Source organism: Schistocerca americana, unplaced genomic scaffold, assembly GCF_021461395.2.
Source record: "Schistocerca americana isolate TAMUIC-IGC-003095 unplaced genomic scaffold, iqSchAmer2.1 HiC_scaffold_1751, whole genome shotgun sequence".
In the NCBI taxonomy this organism is placed as follows: Eukaryota; Metazoa; Arthropoda; class Insecta; order Orthoptera; family Acrididae; genus Schistocerca; species Schistocerca americana.
Window position 1 is genome coordinate 1 of NW_025725846.1, and position 11,350 is coordinate 11,350.

General features: G+C 44.4%; 1 non-coding gene across 1 annotated transcript; it reads right to left on the reverse strand.

The window, feature by feature from the left end:
* Nucleotides 1-618: 618 nt before the first annotated feature.
* Nucleotides 619-692, reverse strand: Trnap-cgg. Its single transcript has one exon. It is a non-coding gene; the product is annotated as a tRNA-Pro (tRNA).
* Between the last annotated feature and the right edge of the window lie 10,658 nt (nt 693-11,350).

Below are 11,350 nucleotides of genomic sequence, written 5' to 3' on the forward strand. Positions count from 1 at the left end.
TCTCAATCGAAAGAACTTGTACAAGTTACAGCGAAGTGTACACGATCCTTAGTGAGGGCGGAAATTAAATCTTCAAAAATTAGCAATTCCGGCTTACTAGGTGGGAATAACTTCTGACTGAGGCGGTAAACACCTGTGCCAGCCATTGACAAGAAATAAGGAAGTTTCACAGTACCTTGCATTTGATGTGTAGCACAATGACCGTTGAACTGAGCGTAGTACTCGTTCCATTCCTCTTGTTCTTTATCGAAACCTCGGAATGTAGAAATACACGGAGGCGGGGGCTGTGGATGTGGCTGGATGCTATGGCGGAGTTGATGCAGCAGCGGCTTGTGCATTAATGAGTGGTGGTCGGCCGTCATCAACTGCGACATTTGGTGATTCTGAAACTGAATGAACATCATTAGATCAAAGCCAGCAGCAAATGGAGGCTTAGGCGCATGTGGTGTAGGAGGTGGGTTAGAGGCCATTTTAATGAGAAAAGCGCCACAAGAAAGTAATGACACACAATTGTGTGTGTGTGAATTTTTAAGGAACCACACTTCTGAGGTCGGACCCTAGACTTACACACTACTTAAACTAACTTACAGTGTGAAACTTCCTAGCAGATTAAAACTGTGTTCGGGACCGAAACTCGAACTCGGGACCTTTGCCTTCCGCGGGCAACGCTCTACCAACTGAGCTACCCAAGCACGACTCACGGCCCGTCCTCTCAGCTTTACTTCTGCCGGTATCTCGTCTCCTACCTTCCAAACCTTACAGAAGCTCTCCTGCGAGGAGGAGAGAAAGTGCAGGTTTCGGAAAGCCAGCAGCTGGACAGATCAAGAGATATGAGCCGAGATGTGCTGCTGTGTCGATGGTGACCTGTAAAGAACTCGACGACCAGCCAGACGTAGCACGTATTTTGCCGGCCCCTATAGTTTTGTCTCGGCTTCGCTATGTTATCTTCCTCCTCGTGCTTTAGAAAACGGTGCACAATACGCGAGGGCAGCAGAATCCTCGAAACGGTGAGCCGTGAAAACTCACCCTAGCTAATAAAAGTCCATTTTACAGCGAGGAGAGTTTGTCAAAGGCCTTCTGCTGAGGGCTTTGTAATTTACCCTGTGAGTCTTCAGAAGGGGCACCCCTCTGTCTGTCCCTCCTGAAAGCTGCCAGACTATTCAGACACATTTCGTATTGTTTCACAACTTGGTAGAAGTGCGTTGTGACAAACAGAGACAAAGACACACTAGGGTGGGAATTTTTTTCCACATATTGACAAAGAAACGCATTGGGCGCTCTTAAAAACAGGTAGAGTGGGCGATCACGAGCCGTTCCATGAATTTTTGTACACGAAAAGACTGTGGATTGGTGGAATAAAGGAGAGAGACGATGACGTCGACGCACGAGCCCGAAATTCTCGGAAAAGGCCCGTTCGTTTACACAGTTTTTGGCTGGGGAAAACAGCAACACAACAGTTACGTGACTGGTTAGAGCTGCGCGAAGCTTTGTCATTGGATGGCGACTTTTGGACGTGAACTCTAAGCAGGACAGGTACAACAAATGCTTTCTAACATTACTTAGTGGCAGGGAAATGAAGAAGAAACACATACAGTAGGAGGTTTTAAGCCGGTTCTTGCACTTACACTTCTTGCTGCTTATGATGCATCCTTGAATTAGAAGACAAATTCCGCTGGCATCCATCTGCACCATTCGTAGTCTACACATCAATAGACAACAGTTATGGTGAAAAAATGTGATGGCATAGGGAGCTAGTATGAAATGAACTTTATCAATGACCATGCAGACAGACACAGTCGCATGTTGTGTTTCATTTCTCTATCTAGTGCAATCACACAATCAATGATATCCACCAGCGGCTGTGCTGTAGTGAATTAATATGTTAGGAAGATGATTTCCTCCGACCCCATTTCCTTGTCACATAACTCTACCAAACTTATCAGTTATTTTACAGGATAACTTCATATTTCAAGTAGACGTTGTTTGTCGTCTGTTCTAATAAATTTTATGCAATGTCTTTATTAATTTGTGCAGAACAAAGATTTTGTAATAGGAATTTGGTTTACTTGGGTCAAGTTTTTCGTTTCATAGTTAGCGAATCCCTTTTTAATGCGGTTTGTTAATACTTATTTATGGGAGTGTAAATACGCAGGACCCAGTTTTAGGGCCACTTTTTTCGTGTAATAGCTTTAAATACCGTTGCGTAACATTTGTGGAGAGTATCTGACTTCTTCAGTGAGCAATCTGAACTCAGCTGATGCAGACCGTTACAGCATTCCACAAAGGAGGTTCATCTCGATTGGCACTTTACAATACTCAGTTTCAAAGTGGCATATCTTACGGAGTTTTTTGTTGAAATAAATACGATTAACATTGGTTTGTAGGGAAATCTCGTGAATATTTTGACAGCATGAGATAAAGTCACCAATTGTCATCGCAAATTGAAGTTTTAACAACAATGGGCAGAAGTTACCAGAACTGACGGTGATGCTCGATACCGGTAATGACCAGTTCTCTTTCAAACATGAAGTAAGTCAACACTTCTCAGTGAAACATTCTTTTGTTGTTGTGGTCTTCAGTCCTGAGACTGGCTTGATGCAGCTGTCCATGCTACTCTATCCTGTGCAAGCTGCTTCATCTCCCAGTACGTACTGCAGCCTACATCCTTCTGAACCTGCTTAATGTATTGATCTCTTGGTCTCCCTCTACGATTTTTACCCTCCACGCTGCCCTCCAGTACTAAATTGGTGATCCCTTGATGCCTTAGAACATGTCCTACCAACCGATCCCATTTTCTAGTCAAGTTCTGCCACAAACTTCTCCCCAATTCTATTCAGTACCTCCTCATTAGTTACGTGGTCTACCCACCTAATCTTCAGCATTCTTCTGTAGCACCACATTTCAAAAGCTTCTATTCTCTTCTTGTCCAAACTATTTATCGTCCATGTTCCACGTCCATACATATCTACACTCCACTACTCCATCCCTCAAAGCTACCCATTCTTCTTGTACCGTATTTCTTTCCCTCATTCTTGTCAATTGTTCCCTTATGCTCTCCCTGAAACTCTGTACAACCTCTGGTTCTTTCAGTTTATCCGGGTCCCATCTCCTTAAATTCCCACCATTTTGCAGTTTCTTCAGTTTTAATCTACAGTTCATAGCCAATAGATGGTGGTCAGAGTCCACATCTGCCCCTGGAAATGTCTTACGATTTAAAACCTGGTTCCTAAATCTCTGTCTTACTATTATATAATGTATCTGAAACCTGTGAGCATCTCCAGGTTTCTTCCATGTATACAACCTTCTTTTTGATTCTTGAACCAAGTGTTAGCTATGATTAAGTTATGCTCTGTGCAAAATTTTACTAGGCGGCTTCCTCTTTCATTTCTTATCCCCAGTCCATATTCACCCACTACGTTTCCTTCTCTTCCTTTTCCTACTATCGAATTCCAGTCACTTATGACTATCAAATTTTCGTCTCCCTTCACTATCTGAATAATTTCTTTTGTATCATCATACATTTCTTCAATTTCTTCGTCATCTGCAGAGCTAGTTGGCATATAAACTTGTACTACTGTAGTAGGCGTGGGCTTCGTATCTATCTTGGCCAAAATAAGGCGCTCACTATGCTATTTGTAGTAGCTTACCCGCACCCTTATTTTTTTGAATTCATTATTAAACCTACTCCTGCATTACCCCTATTTGAATTTGTGTTTATAACCCTGTATTCACCTGACCAGAAGTCTTGTTCCTGCTGCCACCGAACTTCACTAATTCACACTATATCTAACTTTAATCTATCCATTTTCCTTTTTAAATTTTATAACCTACCTGCCCGATTAAGGGTTCTGACGTTCCATGCTCTGAGCCGTAGAACGCCAGTTTTCTTTCTCCTGATAACGACGTCCTCTTGAGCAGTCCCCGCCGGAGATCCGAATGGGGGACTATTTTACCTCCGGAATATTTTACCCAAGAGGACGCCATCATCATTTAACCATACAGTAAAGCTGCATGCCCTCGGAAAAAATTACGGCCGTAGTTTCCCCTTGCTTTCAGCCGTTCGCAGTACCAACACAACAAGGCCGTTTTGATTAGTGTTACACGGCCAGATCAGTCAATCATCCTGACTGTTTCCTCTGCAACCACTGAAAAGGCTGCTGCCCCTCTTCAGGAACCACAAGCTTGGCTGGGCCTCTCAACAGATACCCCTCCATTGTGGTTACACATTCAATCAGTAACTGTTTTCCTAAATTGGAGATTCGACAAATGAATGGTTGGATTTTAATACCGTTTGAAGAAAGGAATATTTTCAGATACTGAAGCAAAATTTCTTTGACTGTGTGAAGATAACACACAGAGAATAGGTATCTATAACACAGAGCTAGAAATATTTTGGAGACTGTTTCATGAAGAATATCCACAATTATCAGAAACAGTCCTAAGAATACTGAATCCATTCGGCATGTATTTTGCAGACCATAACACGCTACGGACCATAAGACGCAACTCAATTTTTAAGCAATTTAAAAAAAATAACATATTTGCTATTTGTTTTATTAGGTTGTAAGCCAGTCTAAAATGCCTGAAAATCGTCACCTGAACTTTCTTCTTCTTCATCTCCTTTTTCTTCGTCATCCTCTTCATGTATAAGACGGTCTTTAATAATATCGAGAGCGTTACTTATGCCACATTTCTCTTAGGATTCAACAATAGTATCTTCTCTCACTCTAGCCCACGACTGTTTTATTTCACACTTGCTTGATCGTCGGTCGTTCTAAAGCTCCCTTCAGCATGAATTCATGTTGGGTTCCAGCCACCATCCACCATCCACCTGTTCCATTCCCCTCTCATATAAACTTTAATGAGTTACTTATTGAGACACCAAGAGGTTGCAGTTGTTAAGTAAGTCCTCCCGGAATGACAGCAAGCTCAGTATTTCCCTGTCTCAGTTTCTCTTTCACAGAATTTTTCAGATGACTGCTAAACTGACGTAGCATAAGAACTCTTCTTAATTATGGCACCCTTTCTCTCCCCACTCTATGTTAATCCACAATTTCATACCAGCCTCGTCAACGCAATCCCTGTCATGTACGTGAAAACCACCACCTTGCGGTATTTCAGGTTTTGGCATTGTTTTGCATTTGAAAATGATCAGTGGATGAGGCATAGTACCGTCAGCACAACAAGAAAGGATAACCCTTTAGTGCATTCATTCATGTCCACTTATTATAGTTTTAGCGCCTTTCATGGCAAAAGTTCTGTTACTCGGCACATCAAACGTCAGAGGAGTTTTGCCCATATTAGCTATTTGGCTCAGTTCCACACTGGTTTTCTTTCGATTTTGAATAATAAGGCGAAGGAAAGATAATATTGTCCCTTCATACTCATGCGGCATTTTCTGACATATTTTGGTTTTTGTTTACATGCTACATCCATGGCGCTTCATAAACCTGTAGCACCATCCAACTCCACCCTTAGCACCTGTTAAATACTGCTGTAGCTCTAGCCTACGCGCATCTACTTGAAACATTTTTATATTGATTCCAATGCCACTCTGACGGTGTCCTTGAATCCACTTAAATACGTCATCGTCTAGTTTTGTCCATTTTCCATTCAGTACTCTACTTGCACATTCAGTCTTTCTCATTCTTTCGGCTCTATTTAACTAACTCGCCAATCGCAGAGGTTTCTTCTAATAGTGGAGGGCCGAAATGCCGCTCAGCTCCGGCCGCGGTGGTCTAGCGGTTCTAGGCGCTCAGTCCAGAACCGCGCGACTGCTACGGTCGCAGGTTCGAATCCTGCCTCGGGCATGGATGTGTGTGATGTCCTTAGGTTGGTTAGGTTTAAGTTGTTCTGAGTTCTAGGGGACTGATGACCACAGTTGTTAAGTCCCATAGTGCTCAGAGCCATTTTTTTTCCGCTCACCTGTTCTGTTTCTATGTTGTTCTGCATATGCTATTACTTTCGATTTATAGCTCACATCATACACTGAAGCGCCAAAGAAACTGGTATAGGCATGCGTATTCAAACACAGAGATATGTAAACAGGCAGAATACTGCGCTGCGATCGGCAAGACAAGTGTCTGGAGCAGTGGTTAGATCGGTTACTGCTGCTACAATGGCAGGTTATTAAGATTTAAGTGAGTTTCGACGTAGTGTTATAGTCGGCGCACGAGTGATGGGACACAGCGTCTCTGATGTAGCGATGAAGCAAGGATTTTCCCGTACGACAATTTCACAAGTGTACCATGAACATCAAGAATACGGTAAAACATCAAATCTCCGACATCGCTGCGGCCGGAAAAAGATCCTGCAAGAACGGGACCAACGACTACTGAATAGAATAGTTCAACGTGACAGAAGTGCAACCCTTCCTCAAATCGCTGCAGATTTCAGTGCTGAGCCATCAACAAGTGTCAACGTGCGAATCATTCAACGAAACACCATCGATATGGGCTTTTGGAGCCACTCAAGCGCTCTTGATGACTGCACGACACAAAAACTATTGATGACTGGAAACATGTTGCGTGGTCGGACGAGTCTCGTTTCAAATTGTATCGAGCGGATGGACGTGTAAGGGTATGGAGACAACCTCATGAATCCATGGACCCTGCATGTCAGAAGGGACTGTTCAAGCTGGTGGAGGCTCTGTAACGGTGTGGAGCGTGTGCAATTGGAGTGACAGGGTACCTCTCATACGACTAGATACGACTCCGACTGGTGACACTGTATCCACTCATGTCCATTGTGCATTCCGACGGACTTGGACAGTTCCAGCATGACAATGCGACACCCTAAACGTCCAGAATTGCTACAGAGCGGCTCCAGGAACGCTCTTCTGAGTTGAAACACTACCGCTGGTAGCCGCACTCCCCAGACATGAGCATTACTGAGCATAACTGGGATGCCTTGCAACGTCCTATCCAGAAGAACTCCACCCCCTCGTACTCTTACGGATTTATGGACAGCCCTGCCGGATTCATGGTGTCAGTTCCCTCCAGCACTACTTTCGACATTATTTGATTCCATGCCAAGGCATGTTGCGGCACTTCTGCTTTCTCGCGGGGCCCCTACACGACATTACATCTGCAACTAAATCTCAGTGATTACTCTGCTATTCACAATAAAGTGCCTGGTAGAGGGTTCAATGAACCACCTTCATGCTGTCTCTCTACCATTCCACTCTCGAACGGCACGCGGGAAAAGCTAGCACTTAAATTTTTCTGTGCGAGCCCTGATTTCTCTTATTTTATCGTGATGATCATTTCTCCCTATGTAGGCGGGTGTTAACAGAATGTTTTCGCAATCGCAGGAGAAAACTGGTGATTGGAATTTCATGAGAAGATCCCGTCGCAATGAAAAACGCCTTCGTTTTAATGATTGCCACTCCAATTCATGTATCATGTCTGTGGCACTATCTCCTCTACTTCGCGATAATACAAAACGAGCTGCCCTTCTTTGTACTTTTTCGATGTCATCCATCAGTCCCATCTGATGCGGATCCCACACCGCACAGCAGTACTCCAGAATAGGAAGGTAAAGCGTTGTGTAAGCAGTCTCTTTATTAGACCTGTTGCACCTTCTAAGTGTTCTGCCAATGAATCACAGTCTTTGGTTGGATCTACCGACAAGATTATCTATGTGATTGTTCCAATACAAATACAAACTTATGGCACCTGTAATTGTAATCCCTAAGTATTTAGTTGAATTTGCAGTCCTCAGATTTGTGTGCCTTACCCGTAATCGAAATTTAGCGCATTTCTTTTAGTACTCATGTAAATAAATTCACACATTTCTTTATTAAGGGTCAATTACCACTTTCCGCACCATACAGATACGTTATCTAAATAATTTTACAAGTCGTTTTGATCATCTGATTTTTTTTAAACGTGTCAAAAGCATCGTACATAAAAACAGAATGATTAACACATGCATATCAAGTATATAACAAATACAAAAAGAGTATAAACGTGTACAGATATATAAGCGGGGTCAAGTAGTTTTTTATTTTATGAAGTCTTGGACCAGAACCCGACCGCGTCCAGAGCTTCCGGGGTGACATTCATCAAATCCTTCATGGTGCAGGTGCTTGGGCACAGCACACACTGCGTGAGGTGGGTGGTGGCTTGAGTGTGTCCAGAGTCACACAGCGCCGGTTCATTTGAGAGGCCCCATTTGCGCATATTCTCTTTGGATCGTGTGACACCAGAGCGCAGCCTATTAAGAGATTTTCCATGTCGTCCATCCTTCCATATGGCCGAGAGGGAGTTCTTCGTTTGGGACTAACCCTTCCCCAAGGTGCGCGTTTTCTTCTCGCCACATTGCCAGTCTCACTTGCTGCGGTGTCTCGACGATGTTTCCTGCTGTGTGCAGGAAACTTTTTGTAGATTTTAGTCGACGGCTGGCTGGCTGGTGTTTGTACAGCGGGTGGGCAGGTGAGGTCAACGCCTTTGTCTTTTCCTTCCTGGCCGGTACTTTCCTTCTAATATCTGGTGGGGCCACGCCTGCCAGGCAGTACAATTTATCAGTCGGGGTTGGTCTCAGACAGCCTGTGATGCTGCGGCAGGATTCATTAAGCGGTATGTTCACTTGCTTGGCGAGGCTAGAATTGTACCACACTTCGCACGCGTACTCCGCTGCTGAACAGCACAAAGCAAGAGGAGTGGTTCTCACTATTCCAGGCTGTGTCCCCCATGTAGTGCCCGTTAGTTTGCGCACTATGTTGTTTCTCGCGGCTACTTTGTGTTTAGTGTCCATGCAGTGCGTTTTATAGGTGAGTGTTCTATCCAAGGTGACGCCTAAGTATTTTGGTGTTTTGCAATGTTCCAGGTGCACTCCTTCCCAGTTAAGTTGTAGTCTTCTTGCAGATTGTCTGTCGTTCAGGTGGAAGGCTCAGGTTTGGGGTTTCCCTGGGTTGGCTTTGAGATAGTTTCCCTTATAGAAGGTGGCAAGCTGTTCGACGGCTTCTGACAGATTCTGTTCAACAGTTTCAAATCTGTCTGCTTGAGCGGTAATGGAGCAACCATCTGCATATATGAAGCTTTCGGTGCCTTGGGGGAGGGGCTGGTCATTAGTATATATATTAAAAAGTGTTGGGGCCTGTACGCTTCCTTGGCGGAGGCCATTTTTCTGTATCCTCCACCGGCTTCTCTGTCCCAGAAAATCCACGAAGAATCTTCGATTCTGGAGTAGGTTTCCAATCAGTAAGGTTAGTCTGTAGTCCCTAGCCATTGCGTATATTTTCCTCAGGAGCAGTCGGTGGTTGACTGTGTCGTAGGCTGCTGATAGGTCTAGGAAGACTAACCTCTATGTCTTGCGTTAACTTTACCACCTGTGACGTGCAGCATTTGCCCTGTCTGAAGCCTGCTTGTTGTGGGATCAGGAGGGGCTCGATGGCGTCAGTGATTCCGTGGAGTATCACCCTTTCCAAAACCTTGTACATATGGCATAGCAGAGAGATCGGATTGTAGTTTTTGGGATTGTCACATTTCTTTCCTGGTTTTACGATGGCAATGACTCGCGATTTTCTCCAGATTTTTGGAATTTTGCGGGATGTCATGTAGTTGTTCATCATATCGACTCCTTGTTACAAGTCCAAAATGCTTTATTTGCTCGACGCATATATCATCGAGGCCGGCTGCTCTCCGAATTTTGCACTTACTGATCGCCTTCTCCAATTCCGCCAAGGTAAATGGCTTGGATAGTTCTTCGGTCTCCTGAGGGGGGTTCAGTTCTATGCCCCTTTTTTTTTGTCTTTAGGTTGTCGTATCTTGGTGGTTTCCAATTTGTGAGAAGCTGGTGTGCAATTTGGTCTGCTGAGACGTTCGCATGTAGATTTGGTTTGGTGGGGTCATTGGCTAGGCGTTTTATGAGTTTCTAGGCCTTTTGACTATCTCTGCCAAAATTAGTTTCCTCCATCAGTTTGGTCCATTGCTCCCTTCTCACTTCTGATATCCGGGAGGTAATAACTCTTCCTCTGGTGAGCGCTTCTTCACTGAAGGGGTTTCTTTCGAAGAGCATTTGATACTCTTCCAGTAAGGATACTGTTTCCTGGGTGATTCCTGGTGTGTAACTTGTTCTGCATCCCCTTGGAATAGACGCTCTGGAGCAGGTTTTGATGGTGTCCACGAAGCTGTCATAGTTGTCTGGAACTGGGCTATATGTCAGGACTCTCTCTTCTAGTATTCTGGTGAATTTGGGGCAGTCTGCCTTCCCGAAATTGTATCTCCTTCTGAACTTTTCTCTTCGTGGTATAACTATTGGCAACATTTGGCACATTATTGGGCGATGTTGTGTCTTTGGGATGGGGGCGCAGATGGACTTAAAGCACTGTTGTGCTATTTCTTCGGCGACGAATAGGAGATCCGGGTTGTATCCGCGGCGCCACCTGCCGCCGTTGAAAGATGTGGGAAGTTTGCTGTCGTGGATAACTGCCAGGTTGTTTGACTCGGCCCACGCCAGAACCGCTTCACCGTTTTTGACTTCTTGTGCATATCCCCATACGTGACTATGGCTGTTGAAATCGCCGATGATGACAGCCGTTTTCTGTTTACTGATTTTTACTGGTGGTTCAAAGTGGAAGTCTACATTTGGGGGCTTATACAGTGAGGTCACCGTGTATTCGCCAAATTCCACCGTGATAATCTCGATATCTCTCTCCTCAGTGTGATCCGCCATCCTCACTTGGAGGTCCGGTTTGGTGAACACGGCACTCCCGTATTGCGCGTGCGGTCTTTCTGCTACTAGTTTCATCCGTGGAACCTTGGGGCGTCGGTGTTGGATTTCCCTATGCGTTTCTTGCACGCAGAGTACGTCACATTTGGTTTTTTTGACAAAGCTCACTCAGCAATTGTTCTTTGCAAGACGAAATACCTTCTATGCTCACAGAGATGATCGTCAAAGCTGGTTATGATAAGAACCATCCGGTTTTTCTCGAGACATTATGTCGCTCTACTGTGATGCTTCTGGTATGAGAGAATCTGCCGGCTTAGAGCCGTTGCCCAGGGGACGCCCGAATGTGTTATTAATGACACATCCTTCGCGTAGGCTTCTCTCGTGTCCCCCACATCATCTGATGGCTTTACAAGACGGTAAATGACAGCATCATCTGCAAACAATCTAAGACGCTACTCAGATTGTCTCCTATGTCGTCAATATATATTATGACCAATAGAGGGCCAATAACACAACCTTGGGGAACGCTGGATATTACTTCTGTTTTACTCGATGACTTTCAGTCTATTACTATATTAGTTAGGTGTACCAGTTTCTTTGGCTCTTCGGTGAATGAACACCTTTTATTTTCTTCCATTACGAAACTGGCTACTAACATAAATATTTTAGTGTTAAC